We start from the raw sequence: 16,468 nt of genomic DNA, 5'->3' as shown, positions 1-16,468 counted from the left end.
AAGTGGCTAGAGGCTTGGGAACAGGGGAGCCTGTTCCCTCTCTCCCCCTGCCCCCCCCCCTGCCTTTTCTCCAGTCTCATATCCAGGTCCCTGGATTCCACTGCTCCTTTCCTTCCCTTTCTCTTTTCCCTTGGATAACAGCGCATTCTAACATTCCCTCCCACTTTCACTGCAATACCTACCTCTCTCAGGCTCACCAAATGCCTCCCACCATCCCCGAAGAGGACTCAGTGACACCATCCAGAACCTGATGACCTATCATTCCTCACAGGCTCTTACCTGGCAAGGGACCCTCCAATTTTTACTCTGGAAGAAGCTCAGGTTTTTAATATTTTAGGTGAAATGGACATGGAATGATAAGGGAGTCATCAATTCTACTGTCTGGGATGGGAAATCCTCTAGTGTCACTCTCTATTTACGAACCCTAGAACTACTCCTTTGCCCACCCTCATCAACACAACTTTCCATCTACTCTCTAACATCATTCCCTCATTCTCTACATCCTGCTGGATTTGTCTGTCACTGGCTCGAACCCTCATCATAGCCACTCAATTCCAACCTATTGGACCATCTAACTAAACTCTCTTTCTAGAAATGCGCATCTCCTGGCCAAACCTCCTGCTCATGGTCTTGACAAGAATCCGGGCTACACCAAGGAGCCCCACCTTCTTAAGCCCTTTTTAACTCCTATATGGGAGACCCTTCTTGCTCAACCACTGTCTTTTTTTTTTTTTTTAATATATTTTATTGATTTTTTTACAGAGAGGAAGGGAGAGGGATAGAGAGTTAGAAACATCGATGAGAGAGAAACATCAATCAGCTGCCTCCTGCACATCTCCTACTGGGGATGTGCCCGCAACCCAGGTACATGCCCTTGACCGGAATCGAACCTGGGACCCTTGAGTCCACAGGCCGACGCTCTATCCACTGAGCCAAACCGGTTTCGGCTCAACCACTGTCTTCCTACTGATCCTCCTCCCCTGGGTAAGTATCTCCCATGTCTGTCCTTACTCAGGCAGCTGCTCTGAGGACACACAGACAGGTTTCTGCCCAAGCCAGAGCCAACCGACCAGGGCTTGCGAGGACCAGCCCTTCACCCTGGTGACTCGGTCCTCCTTAAGAATCTACATCCAAAAAAAAGCAACCATGTTTGTTACATTTGTTGCTTGGTGCTAAAAAAAAAAAAAAAAAAAAAAGAATCTACATCCAAAAGCCTTGGAGCCTAGGTGGACGAGACTGCGCACTGTAATCCTCACAACCCCCACTGTGGCCAAGCTGCTTGGTGACCCATCATGGCACCACCTCTCCAGACTCAAGAGGACCCCGGAGCAGCATGACGTCTATAAATATGAGGTGTTGGGCCCCACTAAGGTCCCCCTTAGTCGCCCTCCCCCTCCTCCTTCTCCTCCTGGCCCTGAATAACCTACACCCACCCCCACCCACTTATCTGTGGAGGTTCAAGGTCCATGATGACTCCCGAAACTCCAGAGTCCACCCTGCCCCCACGGATATACTACCAGACCACTAATCTGGTAACTGGGGGACGAGTCACTTGGAACTGTACTCAAAACCACAACGCAGCCAGTCTCACCAAGGCCAGCCTAGGTACCTTCTTTTGGTGCAATGGCACCTTAAGAAACTGCATAAGCTCCTCTGATCCCGGGCCTTGCTTCATAGTCACAGTAGTTCCCCAGCTAACCTTGTATGGAGAGTTGGAGCTTGCCTGGCTGCTCCCTTCATCCCGCCCCCAGGCCCACCATGTTAGGGGTGAGTATCACTGCCTCTGTAGGCCTCGCCAGGGGGGCCCTCGGGAACAGTCTGGTCTCTGCTCAGGATTTCATGACAAGTTCCAGTTAGCTCTGGAGTCTAATACCACCTTTTTAGCCTCCCTACAGAGGCAGGTAACATCAGTAGCCCAGGTAGCCCTACAGAACCAGCGTGCCTCAGACCTTCTGACTGCAGAAAAAGGAAGAACCTGCATATTCCTTCAGGAGGAATGCTGCTACTAAATCAATGAGTCCAGAGTAGTGGAGCAAACGTGCAGAAGAACTACATGCAAGACACTCCCGGGACAACTCTCTTTTCAGCTGGTTCCAAAGCCCCTTAGCTACCTGGGTCCTACCCATGATAGGGCCCCTGATTCTCATCTGTGTTTTTTTTCTCCTAGCCCCCTGCCTCCTCAAGTTCATCTGCTCCCGGATCGTGGAGATGTCACGGGTGACTGTAAATCAGCTCCTGCTCCATCTCTACACTCGGCTACCCTCCGACCTGCCTCTGCCTGACCCTTTAAACCGCCCCCCTCGTCATCCCTGGTCAGCTGGAAGTAGTCAGAACAAACCGGCGCCCCCATCACCAAAAGGCTGGGATGTTAGGTCAACATGCTGACTCCCGCGGCGGGAACTTCCTCAGCTCATGCCTCCCGTCCCTCATTAAACACCTGTATAAAAAGGAGCCCCCGCTTCCCTGTTGGCACGAATTCACTGGCCCTGCCTTTGGGGCTCATAGATTTAGCCTGGGGACGCAGATTAAACCTTTCCTTTCCTTTCTTCTCTGGCTGACTCAACTCTCTTTGTTTTTCTGCACCACTAACTTTACAGAACTAAAACAAAGGCAGTGTTGGCTTGTTAGACCTCAGCTAGGAACATAAGTGTTGGGCAACTCAACATTTTTCTAAATTTTGGAAAGGCAAATTCACAAATATAAAATCTGCAAATAATGACATCACATGGCCTTATTGAGAAGAAAAGTGGATGGTGAATTGGGAGAACTATTTTAGACCCAGTGGACTTGGAAGGATTCTTGGAGGTGGGGACTTTGAGCAGGGACTTCAATGAAGTTAAGGAGTTGCCTCTGTGACTGGGATGAAGAGAACAAAAGTCCTGAGGAATGAAAGTACTTAGCATGAATGAGGACAGGGAAGAGGCCAGTGTGGTTAAGCAGAGTGAGCAAGGGAAGAGTTAGAAAATGAGGTTAAAGAGGTTGATGGAAGCCAGATCTATGGCTCTGTGGGCCATATTGAGGCCCCTCTCTGCACATGAGAATAATGGGAAGCCACTGGTGGTTTCAGGCAAGCGAGTAACATGATCTAGTCTGAGTTTTAAAAGGATCACTGGAGTGTGAAACATGACTACAATTGGTCAGAGTAGATGCACTCTAGTCTCCTTAGAGTTGGGGGGGGGGGGCTGAGAGGGATTGATAACTGTGGAGGTGTGAGAAAGTAGTTGGTTTACTCTCATTTGCATTTCAAAGAGCCAACAGGATGTGCTGATGGGTTGGATGTGGGGTAGAAAGAGCAATCAAAGATCATTCTCAGGTTTTGGGGGGATTTGTTTTTGGAGGGGGGTATCCAAAAATTTATTTTCCAACTGTCAGCATCAGCAGGTTTTCTCCATAGATCATACATTCACAAGGTATAACAGTGAGAAAGCATCCAGTGTGTCCTCTAACTATATCTACTTCACAGTGTAAACAGATACTAGTATTGTGTTCACTTACAATTCCAGAAGGAAAGGCACAACTTGGGAAATACATATATATTTTTTATCCTAAAGTCAGGTGCAATAACTCAGAGACCAACTTTTGATATGTCTTTTGGTTTTTTAAATCCTCACTTGATATTTTTCCATTGATGTTTAGAGAGAGGGAAAGACAGATAAATGTCAATGTGAGAAAAGCACATCCATTGGTTGCCTCCTGCACGAGCTCTGACCAGGACCGGGGCTAGGGAGGAGCCTGCAACCGCAGTATGTGCCAGAGGTGTGTGCCCTTGATCGGGATCAAACCAGGGACCCTTGGATTTGCAGGCCGACACTCTATCCACTGAGCCTAACTGGTTAGGGCTTTATATAAGTTTTGATCTACATTTACATACTGATGGGAAAAGACTCCTCCACCCAGAAATTAGGGTTGTTCCTTCTTCCTCCTTAAACAATTAGAGCAAAGTTTCAGCATTTGCTTATTACACACACTTCTTTCAAAAATTAAAATAAAAATTACTAGTCTGTATTTGTTTTGTATGTGTGGGGGTTTTTGTTTTGTTTTGTTTTACAAAGCAGGATAGCAACATCGTGATTGTAGGACAAGTCTAAGTTGTGTTCACAACTGTAAACATTTGCACATAAGTAAAAAAACAAACAGGAGGAGATGGGTTCTTAAAACAACAACAACAAAAGTTCCAGTTCCAGTGGAGCCATTGGAGAGAGTGGTGTTATTGACTATGGAGCTGGTCCCCAGGGAAACTGGGAGAGTAGGAATGCCTCTGCTCTGGATCACGGAGATCTGGTTGGTCTTCATGGCCAGATCACACAGTTGAGCATGATGGTGTACTGGTTCCACACAACACAGTTCACGTTCACTGAAGGGGCCATGATTTCCTTGGGAAACACCTCTGGGACCCTCTTTGTGCCTGTTCCCAGAAGAGTCATGGTGTCCTCAATGGCCAGCTTCCTTCTGCTGTTTTTGGTGCCATGTGTCATATAGTGGACCTTCAAGTTGCCTTTGGTGGTGAAAGCTTGCCCACATATGTTACACACAAAAGATGTCTCCCCACTGTGAGTCAGCTCATGCATCTGGAGGGCACTGGCCAATGAGAAGTTCTTCCCACACCATGTGCAGGCATGCTTCTTGCCCTGGCTATGTGACTGGACCACTAGCAAAGATGCCATGTCTGGAGACATGGTCGCCGGTCCAAATGCACCAGGAACTTTGACTTTGACATAGGTTGTCTGGGCTCAGACAGATGTTGATGGGAGACTGCTCTGGCCTTCCACCTCAGTGTGGCTATTGTCCATGCTGTCTGCTTGCCACCAGCATCAGAAGACTTGGACTTGTTGCTTTCTGATTGGCCATTGGCCGGGGAGAGGGCTGAAAGGATGTGTTCTCCAGGATGATTGGACTTTGGCCCTGATACTCCTGATTTCCCATCACTGAGGAGGAAGAGTAACTGGTCAAGCCATCGCTCTCCACTGAATCATTTTCTCTGCTGCTGCAGGACCACAGGAGCAGGACCCACCTTCCCCAAGGCATCCGGGAGGGAGGGGGGCATTATGGTGAACCCTGGAGTGTGTGATATGGAGTGGATGCTGGGAAGAGGCATGGGGGCCTTCCAGGAGTTGCTGGGAGCATTCTGGGAGGCAACTTTGTCTACATTGATGCTTTCAATAGTGTCATCGTGACAGATGCCACTGGTGCTGCCATTCTCACTGACCGTCATCAGCTCAGGATCCATAAAGTCACAGGGACTCTCCAGTGGGGTGTGTTGGGATCTGACCATCATGTGCATCTGAATATGTTGCTGCAACATGACTGCATTGGTAAACTTCTGGCAGATGGAGCATGAATGCTGGTCTTCATGGAGGTGTTGGTTTGGTGTGTCTTCAGGTTGCCTTCGGTTGAGAAGGCTTGATCACAGATCTTACAGCAGAATCACCTCTCCTCAGTGTGGGTGTGGTAATGCATTTTGAGGGAGCTTTAGCTGCTTAAGACACAGTGACAAATGATACATTCGTTGGGGTTGGGGTTGGTGGTGGCCTTGCCAATGTTCTCCACCAGCTGCTGCAACTTGAGAGTTTCTGACCCTAGTTCGGGTGCCCCTTTCCCTTAGAAACTACCAACTCTTGGGAATTATGGTTTGGCCCACCCTGGAGAGTAGGGGTCCATCCTCACTTTCTGGAGAAGGCCCAGGCTGCAGGTCGGTGACCAGTGGGACACCCATTAGGTCCTTGGGGTTAGTCCCCAAAGAGAGAATCTGAGAAAGACCTGCACTGGGTGTCCCTGTGACCAGGACAGTTTTGCTGTCTAGAGAGAGACTCAATTCATCTATGGGGAGAGGTACAGAGAGTGCATAGCGAACACTATTGCCTGCCATCATTTTTTCGTGGAACTTGGCAAACAGTTGGGGTGTGTCTTCCCCTGGGGGTGTCGATGAAAGTGTACCTTGAGGTTGCCCTTAGTGGTGAACCAGTGGCCACAGACAGAGCACATGAAGGGTCTCTCTCCAGCATGGGAATGGAGGTGGATTTGCAAGGAGTTATCAGTCCCCAAAACCTTGCTACTAAAATTCTGCCTGTAAGAGGGTGGCCTCATCTTTGGTTTTGACATCCACTGGAGACACGTTGGGCGGCTTCCCTTTCCCTTTCTCGGACGGGTCTAACACCACAGTGGAGAAAGGGCTCTAGAAGAGCACAGAGCTTGGGGCTGGGGGTATCAAAGCACCTGGGATGCGGTTTGGGAGCACCCTCGGCCCATCCGGCCTTAGGGCGAAGGACAGTAGCCCTGGGGGCACAGAGCTGGTGGTGGATGAGATGTTTGCGTGAGGCAGCTTGGCTTGTTTCAAGGTGTCCAGAGACAGACCTTGGCTTCCAGCTTTCTGGCTGAGCAAAACCAAGGCCAGAGAAACCTGCTGGGACACGTGGCTGCCTAAGGTCTTCAGGGTGTCAGCTCCGGCTAGGGCCGCATGTTCATCTGGACGTGGATCTGCTCCGTGAGCTGGATCTGCTATAGCTGTTGCTGCTGAAGACACAGGATCTGTTCCAGGCCCCATAGGATGCTGTGGCATCGGGCAAGGGGCAGGCAGCACGTCTGCACTCACTGATTCACCGCCACTTTGGTGCCTGGTAGTGCTTGAAGAGTGATGTTAGTGTTGGCCACTTTGCTTTTGGGTAAATAGCTTAGGTGTGGGTGGCAGAGCAGTCTCCATCTTTAAGTACAGGACAGACTCTGCCCCTGGTTTCTCCATGTCCCTGAGATGCCACCATCCTCCCTATGACTATCCTTACTGCTTGAACTGCATGGCTGGTGGCTCAGCCCAGCCCAGGAGAAGTCTTCGTAAGGCACCAGCCCCACACTGTCATTCATAATAAGGACAGGTGGGTGTTTAGTGCAATTGTTCTTCTGTTCTAAGAACTCAGAAAGGCTGAAGAACTCTCTGTAGCATTTTTCACAGATGTGAGTCTCCTCCTGACGAGACCTCTCTACTGCCATTCAGTCCTCATTCATGTCATCGCCAGTCCCCAGGTGGTTCATTGCTCCCCAGCCGCTGGTGGGCTGGGGCTGCATCTGCAAACTCTGGAGCCACTGCTGCCGCTGCTGTTCACCCTGGTCCTCCTCCAAGTTGATGTGTTGGGTTTCACCTGTTTGCGCCTCAACATGGGGCAAGCATGGGGGCACCGGGAGAGCCGAGGTTATTTTCCAATCTCAGATTTTGCTGCCTGACCAAATGGGTTGTCATATTTCCTGAAATGAACAGATTTTGGAAGGGAAAAATTTAAAGGAAAGAATTTGACTTTGGATATGTTAAGTGTAAGATTCTTATTAGACTTCCAAATGGAGATAATTTCATAGGAAGATGGAGCTACAACACGGGCCCAGGACAGAAGTGGACACTGGAGGTACTCTTTCAGGGATTAGGAATGCATGGATCACATTTAATGCCATGATACAGGATCGAGTCATCTAGAAGGTTAAGATAGCTCTGGGGAACAAGAGGGGCAGTAGGAGGAAGCCAGGTAAGTGGGGTGTCCTGAAAATCAAGTGAAGAAAGTTTTTTTTAAAGGAGGGACTGATGCTGACCTGTCAGATGCTGCTGAGAGGTAGAGGGACATGGGGACTGGAAAGTGACCGTTGGCTTCGGTAACAGGGAAGACTTTGATGACTTAGCAATGACAGTTCAGGGGTGCTGTGAGGATAAGTGAGTGGGTTCAAGAGCAAAGGGATGGTGAGAAAGTGCAGACACTAATAGACTCATGCTTTTGAAACACTTATCTGATGCCTGGTGAGGGAATGGTAGGTCAAGGGTTGTTTTTTTTTTTTTTTTTTAAGATGAGAGATGTCACAATGTTTATGTCTGAAACTGAATGATCCATGGAGAGACAAAGGGATGTTGTGAATGAGAGAAGGGACAGTCGCAGGAGCAAATTTTTCCAGGGATGGGTTCCAGTAAAAAAGAGGAGGAGGGTGTGACCTTAAGAAACCAGAAGAGTTTACTCATTTTAATACTAGGTACAGGTGTTAGGAGATTTGATGATAGAGTATGAGAAAGGTCTAGTGATTATTTTCTCAGAGATATAGTGAAATTATCAGCTGAGAGTGTGAGGGGAGGAGGAGTTGAAGATTGGGGAAAAGAGGTTTGAAGTATTAGTTTCAAGAGCTAACTGAATAGGGACATGCAATAGGCTTGCTGGATAGTTCTGAGAACCCACCAGAGGTTTACGTCTTACGTTTAGTGAAAACCAACTAAGATAGCTGTTTATTTTTCTCCAATCATGTTTGCTGCTCATGCTCAGGACAGTTGGAAAAAGAGGGAAGTTGGATTCAGCCAAAGTTAAAGGTATTGTCAGATGAATGGGACAGAAAGAGAAAAGGAATTAAGGTATTATGCAAGGAAGATGATTATAGTGATGGATAAGGAGGAAAGTAGGAACATGGGATAGGTCATGGTCATTTAAAAAGTGGTGGCAGATCTCAGTGGATTGGAGGTGGGTTCAAAGACTGCTGGAGTGGGACTTAGTGGACAAAGTAAGCTGGTTTGAAAGAGGTGTACTTGAAATTGGGCTTTTGGAGGCAGGGCAGTTATTGTTGTTAACGAAGTATGAAGTATAACAAGGAAAGTATATGGCCAAGGTTGGGGAAGAAGTCAATGAAAAGTGAGGAGATAAAATAACTAAGAGACCAGGATGATTTGTGGATAGACTTTATGGAAAGCAAGGTCCTCTAAATGGCAGGAGTCCTGGTGGAAAGAAATGCACAGTAATTCAGGAGCTAAAATCTTCAAGGAAAGGCAGAATACCATGAAAATGCCAGATGACAGCAAAAGGAGCAGTATGGGCAGTTCAATCTAATGGCTTGTGTTTCAAAGACACTGGAATGTTATAAGAAAGATGAGGGGCTGGTTGAAATAGTAACAGGGAACCAGGAAGACAGGACTTTATGGGAAGCTGTTTCTTCAGGGGCTACAGATTTCACATAGCACAAGGGCAGGGAAGACACTGTTTTCACAGAAGTCGAGGACATTGGAGGTCCCTGTCACATTCCGTAGGGCACTATGGAAGATGAAGGTGTGTTGAATAGGAATGGCAGAGGTTAGATCTAAGGCTTAACATCCCAGGAGGCTTAGAGTTCATAGGGTGACAGAGATAAACAAGAATGCAGGTTAGAATGGGATCTTGGGAAGAGGAGATTGGAAGGTTCACTAGTTCTAATTACAGCATCCCACTCAGGATGGTGTCTGAACAAGGTGTCTGAACAGGGAGCAAGAGCAGCTCTGTGGGACATCCTTCAGACCTGTGGTGGTTGAATTGGAGTCTTACTAATTTATATCTGCTCTTTAAGTATAAAGGTATTCAATCTTTCTTTGTCATGTGGCATTTTCATTTCCAGTTGACCATCATTTTTATGATTTAACTTAAGTTTTACATTATTTTGTTTTTCCCTTTGGTATTATGTTTTAGCAAGGTCATTTTTATCATATATATATATATATATATATATATATATATATATATATATATATTTATTTATTTTTTTCTTCTAATGAAACTAGGTTTCTTTTCTTTCCCTTCTCTTTCTATCTCTCTCTCTTGTCATAAGTCTTTTGGAATATGTTTAGATGTGTTGCATTGAGGTTTCTTTTTCCCCCCATTAGTAAATTTGTTCTAATAACATTTATTGAATCACCTCACTGTTATTAACCATTCAAAATATACCATTCACATATTTTTCATGTTAAATTTATTAACAAATGTTCAATTCCTATTGTAGGTTGAGGTTATATTAAAAAAAATTAGTGACCAATTATAGAATACCAATTAAACAGTGTTAATGCCAATTTTCCAGAAGGAAAAAAGAGTGAGGAGGAAAGTCTATTAAATTTTAACTTATTTTTCTTCTGGTTAACATTATTGCAATAATGCCCTCTGCAAGTCAGAGAAAGTGTATGAAAAGTGGAAGATATGGACTGGGGAAGTTTGCACTAGGCACCCCGCCAACTGCAATACCACATCCATGCACCCAGGAACACAGTCAATTCACACAAGGCCCTTCCCTGTAGCTTTCCCCTGTCAGGTTACTAGTTCAAATGGAGAGAGAGAGAGAGAGATCCTTGTCCTTTGACTGGAAAGATGTTCTTTTCTTTCTCTTCCTTCCTTTGTGTCTGGAGTTAAGTTCAGGATGACTTTCTTTGAGTTTTTTGAAATCCTCGAGGTAGAGGTAAGGATTGTGAGACCAACCTAGGCTACAGATAAGGATCAAAATAACCAAGGACAGGGGGAAAAAGGATGACTGCTTTTTTTTTTTTTTAATATATTTTTATTTATTTCAGAGAGGAAGGGAGAGAGAGAGAGAGAAACATCAATAATGAGAGAGAATCATTGATCGGCTGCCTTCTGCATGCCCCCCACTGAGGATCGAACGCACAATCCGGGCATGTGCCCTTGACTGGAATCGAACCTGGGACCCTTCAGTCTGCAGGCCAACACTCCATCCACTGAGCCAAACCAGCTAGGGCAGGATGATTGCTTTTTAACTTTGGCTTTTCTATTAGGATTGCTTTCTGAGGGTGTGAATAGGACCTTTTGCTAGATAAATTCGACCCTAAACTCATCCAGCTTGGAAGATGAGGGACACCTGGCAGTTTCTAATCTTCCTAGAGAAGGCTAACAAGATTTTCCCTCAGGGCTCAAGGTGCTGCCTATGTCTGGCTGGCCCAGACGTAAGTCACCAGGAATCTTTTCTGATCTCTTTAGGGCTCCTGTCTTTTAAAACACCTTTTCTGTATGCTCCCTAAGGTCCCTGAAACCGAGAAGGAGACCACCCTCAACTTCTTCTACACTCTTCTAACCATCCTTTATTTATTTCCAGCTTCTATGAGAGCCTCAGGAATAACTTAACAGGGACTCTCTTTGAGAGATGGCTGCTCTTCTAGGTCTCCTAAGGGATAAGGCCCTGGGGAACATGAAAGGCAAGGCTACAGGTCACTAGCCCAACAATTAGAAACTAAAGTTGTAGGAAGAGTTTTCTGTCCCAGGCTACAAAGATAAGGCTGGCTAAGTCCGGAGGCAGACAAGGAGGGATGTGAAAGGGCGAGGGCTACACCCTCCATCTTGCCCTGAATCCTCCATTTAGAGCAGCAGCCATGTGCTCAGCAAGGAGCTTCTTCCCGGAAGCCCAAACCTCTGCTAGCCACACCTAGGATTTCTTTAAACTAACCAATGATAGTCAAGGGAAGTGTGCTCCATAGATACGACCACATCCTGTGTAACAAGACACCGACTTGCGCCTGGCCAATCGGCAGGGCCCACAGTCCTCTCTCCTCCCCTTACTCCAACCCCCCTATAAAACCCCTCTACCCACAAAGCTCGGTCTCTCTCTCATCTCGCTGCTGTGTCGGTAAGGAGGCTGGGGGAGCCAAGCCCGGGCTTGAATAAAGACTCTTATGCTTTTGCATCGGACACGGCTGGCTCCCTGGTGTGGTTTCTTGGGGATCCTGAAATCTGGGCATAACAGGATGTCTTTCTTGGGATTGGTTTCATAGAGTCGAGTCCATCTATCTGAGCAGAGTAAGTCCATCATTCCAGTGCTTTGCCATCACTACAACCCTTGGTTAGTCTGCCCTCAGGATATGGGGTATAACTCTACAGCCGGGTGGCACCTGGATGCTAGGATATCCCTGTGGAGTGGAGTCCACCTGACTGAGCAGAGTGAGTCCATCCTCCCTGTGACTGGCCATCATGGGGATCATTGATAAGTCTATCCTCAAGGTAGACAAGGTAGTTGGTAGTATACAAGGTAAAACTCTATGTTCCAGGTATTTCCCAGGTGAAAAGGGACCTGTGCTACTGTGGTACTCTGACCACAGGATGATGGCCCCATACAGCCCAGAGGCTAACTTCCAGCTGGGAATTTTAATCTACCTCTTCTTACTTAGATGGGGAACAAGTAAACAGTTACTGGAGATAACCCCTTTGGGTGAAATTTGACCCTGAATCCCTCAAGCTTCTTTTGCAACATAGCCTGGCCCCACTATAAAGTGGACAATGGAGAGATTTGGTCAGCTAATGGCACCTTTAAGTTTAATACTATCCTGTAGTTAAACCAGTTTTCCCATTCTCAGGGAAGTGAACGGAGAATGAGGCCTCCTTAGATCAATGTGACTTTTCAATACATATAGCTGTTCTGACTCGCAGAAATGACCCTCAGCTATATGCTACATATAAACTAAATCTCTATAATTGCTACAAAGTCTGAGAGAAAAATTTACACAGGTGGAAAGAAACATCCCCAAAATAGATAAATAAATGTGTTGGTCTTTTGCCAACATTTGTCAACCCTTGAGGTATTAAAAATGACTATCCTTGTTTTATAAATAAAGTCTTCACAGGGTCAGCAGTATGGCTCTGAAAACAATTTTGGCCACCAAATCCTTTTACCTTCTCCAAACCTTCCCTGTTGGACTCAAAATGCTTATGAATAATTAAAATTATGAATCCAAAGCCCTAGTACCTTTAAAATGCAAATGCCTGTTCAGTACAATGTCCCATCATCAAACAGTTTTTGTTCATTTGTGTGCCACATTGAATTAAGTAAAAAGTAAATTAAAAAAAAAAAAAAGCAAATACCTGGATGGAAACTCTAATCTAGGCCATCTTTTAAAATGCAAGTTTTTGGGAGGTAACCCTTATTGAAAGGAAAGAAAAAAAACACCCTTAGCTACGTGAGCTGATCAAATTAATTAATTTCAGCTGTTAAACATTTATTGCTAGACAAGTTTTAAGTTTACCTAATTTGGGCCTTTTAATACAAAAAAAATCTAGAAAATAATTTGAAACTGCTAATGTAATACCCTGTACTTTGTTGAAGGTGTGTTTCTTGAAGCTAAAAATGTGTTTACAATGTGTTCATAAAAGTCAATCTAAGGAATGCTAATTGCTTACATTTCAGTGGCCACTAAAAATTAAGGTTTCTTAAAGTTAAAATTTTTAATTAAAGAGCAAAGGAATTATATGGTTTTGGTAATAAAATGTATAAGGTATAAAAATATATTTTGAAAAAAAAAGGAAATGAATTTTCTAAAGCTGGTTGTTTCTGAGTGGGTAAGAAAGCGGGTGAAAGTTAAGCAGTCTGCAACCTTCTAGTAAATCCTATCTTCCCTAAACCAAGAACACTTAAAAAACAAGTGATTTGCATTTTTTCTCCCCAGCCAAAGGGTAAATAGCTTAAACCACCCTACCGAGGAAGACAAATAGCAAAATTCTAATTAGTGCCATTTTCGGACCACACCCAAAGATAAATGAAGTTAAGATATGGTTCTTAACCTTGGCTGCACATTAGAATCACCTGGGAATCTTTTTAAAATTCCGATTTCTGGGCCTCTTCCTTCGGAAATGCTGTTTCTTTATTACTAATGTTGTGGCCCCACCCCATAACAAAGAAACAGAATTTCTGGAGGATGAGGCCCAGAAATCAGGATTTTAAAAAGATTCCCAGCCCTGACCGGTTTGGCTCAGTGGATAGAGCGTTGGCCTGCAGACTCAAGGGTCCCGGGTTCGATTCTGGTCAGGGGCATGTACCTTGGTTGCGGGCACCTACCCAGTGGGGAGTGTGCAGGAGGCAGCTGATCGATGTCTCTCTCATCGATGTTTCTGACTCTCTATCCCTCTCCCTTCCTCTCTGTAAGAAATCAATAAAATATATTTAAAAAAAAAAGATTCCCAGGTGATTCTAATGTGCAGCCAAGGTTGAGAACCACCGAGTTAAGAGAATAAACCTCATTTTGGTATCTATTTATATAAAAACCCTGGGTGTAACATCACAACCTGAGGCTGGACCAACTGGAAGGAAGTCAGTCCTACAGGAGTTGTCTTGGAAATGGCTGCGCCCTCCCCGAGCTGTTTCCCATGAGGGCGAGGTTTGAGGCAGGAAATGGACCGCAGAGCATGGAGGCATATCTTTATAAAATAGTGTGCCGTGCACTAGCACGGCCAGGGGTGAACCTGAGTGGGGGCGGCTGAAAGGCTTAGAAAAGACAGACAGGAGAATGACAGCCGGGTCTCGGTGGGACGCTGCTTCTCTGAGAGACAGTGACCATGCCCACAGCCGTGTCTTTATTTTATAGCAGATGCTACGAGGCAAAGTAAGGGTGTCACCAAGATGTTTACCACATTCTCCTGGGTGTCAATCCTACTCAACTACATGCACCTGAACTCTATCAAGCCCACATCACACAGGCACGTGGGGCCACGTGTTCGGACCATAGGTTCAAGCTTACAACTATAGCTGTTGGCTATAATTGTACTGGGAGGGCCCTGCCCTGCAAGCTTGGACTTGCACATGGCAATGAGAGGATTGTGCCCTCTCATCAGTCCAAGGCTTAAACCTGTCCAAAACACTCTAGCGGCTCCCCACAATAAAGTTTTAATACATTATATTAGAGGTTGTGGTGGTACTGTTTTAGCCACAGTGTCTACAGGAATTGCTGCAAATTTACTTCTCGGTGGAAGAACCTTCGATTCCCAATATAAATGACCAATTCCATTAAATGAAACTTCAATTTCTAGCCTTGATATAAACAGTGAAGTTGCTAAAACTATTAAAAAGGCCCAACTTCTCATTATTGATGAATACATCATGGCATCCAGTGATGCTATAAACGCCATAGGCAGATTACTAAGAGAAATTATGAATTTGAATGTTGTCTTTGGTGGGAAAGTTCTTCTTGGAGGGGATTTTGGACAATGTCTCAGTATTGTACCACATGCTATGGGATTGGCCATCGTACAAATGAGTTTAAAGTACTGTAATGTTTGGGGATGTTTCAGAAAGTTGTCACTTACAACAAATATGAGATCAGAGGATTCTGCTTATAGTGGATGGTTAGTAAAACTTGGAGATGGCAAACTTGATAGCAGTTTTCATTTAGGAATGGATATTATTGAAATCCCCTGTGAAATGATTTGTAATGGATCTATTATTGATGCTACCTTTGGAAATAGTATATCTATAGATAATATTAAAAATGTATCTAAATATGAAATTCTTTGTCCAAAAAAATGAGCACCTTCAAAAAGTAAGTGAAGACATTTTGGATATACTCGATGGAGATTTTCATACATATTTGAGTGATGATTCCATTGATTCAACAGATGATGCTGAAAAGGAAAATTTTGCCATCAAATTTCTTAATAGTGTTACTCCTTCAGGAATGCCATGTCATAAATTAAAATTGAAAGTGGTGCAATCATCATGCTATTGAGAAATCTTAATAGTAAATGGGGTCTTTGTAATGGTACCAGATTTATTATCAAACGATTACAACCTAACATTATCGAAGCTGGAGTTTTAACAGAGTCTGTAGAGGGAAAGGCTGTTTTGATTCCAGGAACTGATTTGTCCCCGTCTGACACTGTCTTCCCATTTAAATTAATTCAACGACAGTTTCCTGTGATGCCCAGCATTTGCGATGATTATTAATAAATCACAAGAACAAACTCTAGACCAGCCGTGGGCAAACTACGGCCCGCGGGCTGGATCCAGCCCGTTTGAAATGAATAAAACTAAAAAAAAAAAAAAAAGACCGTACCCTTTTATGTAATGATGGTTACTTTGGTTTTTTTTTTTTTTATTGATTAAGATATTACATATGTGTACCCTCTACCCCCCCCCCACCCCCCCGCTCATCCCCTCACCCCCCCGTTGTCCGTGTCCATTGGTTAGGCCTATATGCTTGCATATAAGTCCTTTGGTTGATCCTTCCCCCTTGCCCCCACCCTCCCCTACCTTCCCTCCAAGGCCCGACAGTCCAATCAAAGCCTCTCCGTCTCTGGATCAGTCCTTGTTCATCAGTTTATGTTGTTCATTATATTCCACAAATAAGTGAGATCTTGTGGTATTTATCCGCTCTCCAGTTCCATCGATGCTGTGGCAAATGGTAAGAGTTCCTTTTTCTTCTTCCTCTTCTTAAAGAATACCTTTCAGCATTTCATATAATGCTGGTTTGGTGGTTATGAACTCCTTTAGCTTTTTCTTATCCGTGAAGCTCTTTATCTGACCTTCCATTCTGAATGATAGCTTTGCTGGATAAAGTAATCTTGGTTGCAGGTTCTTGCTATTCATCTCTTTGAATATTTCTTGCCACTCTCTTCTGGCCTGCATGGTTTCTGTTGAGAAATCAGCTGACAGTCGGATGGGTACTTCCTTGTAGGTAACTGACTGTCTTTCTCTTGCTGCTTTTAAGATTCTCTCTTTATCTTTTGCTCTTGGCATTTTAATTATGATGTGTCTTGGTGTGGTCCTCTTTGGATTCCTTTTGTTTGGGGTTCTCTGCGCTTCCTGGACTTGTAAGTCCATTTCTTTCACCAGGTGGGGGAAGTTTTCTGTCATTATTTCTTCAAAAAGGTTTTCAATATCTTGCCCTCTCTCTCCTTCTGGTACCCCTATAATTCTGATGTTGGTACGCTTGAAGTTGTCCCAGAGGTTC

The 16,468-nt window shown here is 44.9% G+C and overlaps 1 pseudogene across 1 annotated transcript; it reads right to left on the bottom strand.

Annotated features, from left to right (window-relative positions):
* Positions 1 to 4,095: 4,095 nt before the first annotated feature.
* On the bottom strand, positions 4,096 to 7,148 carry LOC308513824 (sal-like protein 4; annotated as a pseudogene). Its single transcript has one exon. The product of its transcript is annotated as a sal-like protein 4 (transcript).
* Positions 7,149 to 16,468: the final 9,320 nt, after the last annotated feature.

Source organism: Myotis nattereri, assembly GCF_964212035.1.
Source record: "Myotis nattereri genome assembly, chromosome: 2".
Taxonomy (NCBI): Eukaryota; Metazoa; Chordata; class Mammalia; order Chiroptera; family Vespertilionidae; genus Myotis; species Myotis nattereri.
Note: the sequence above shows the minus strand (reverse complement) of the source record. Positions and strands in the feature narration are given on the sequence as shown.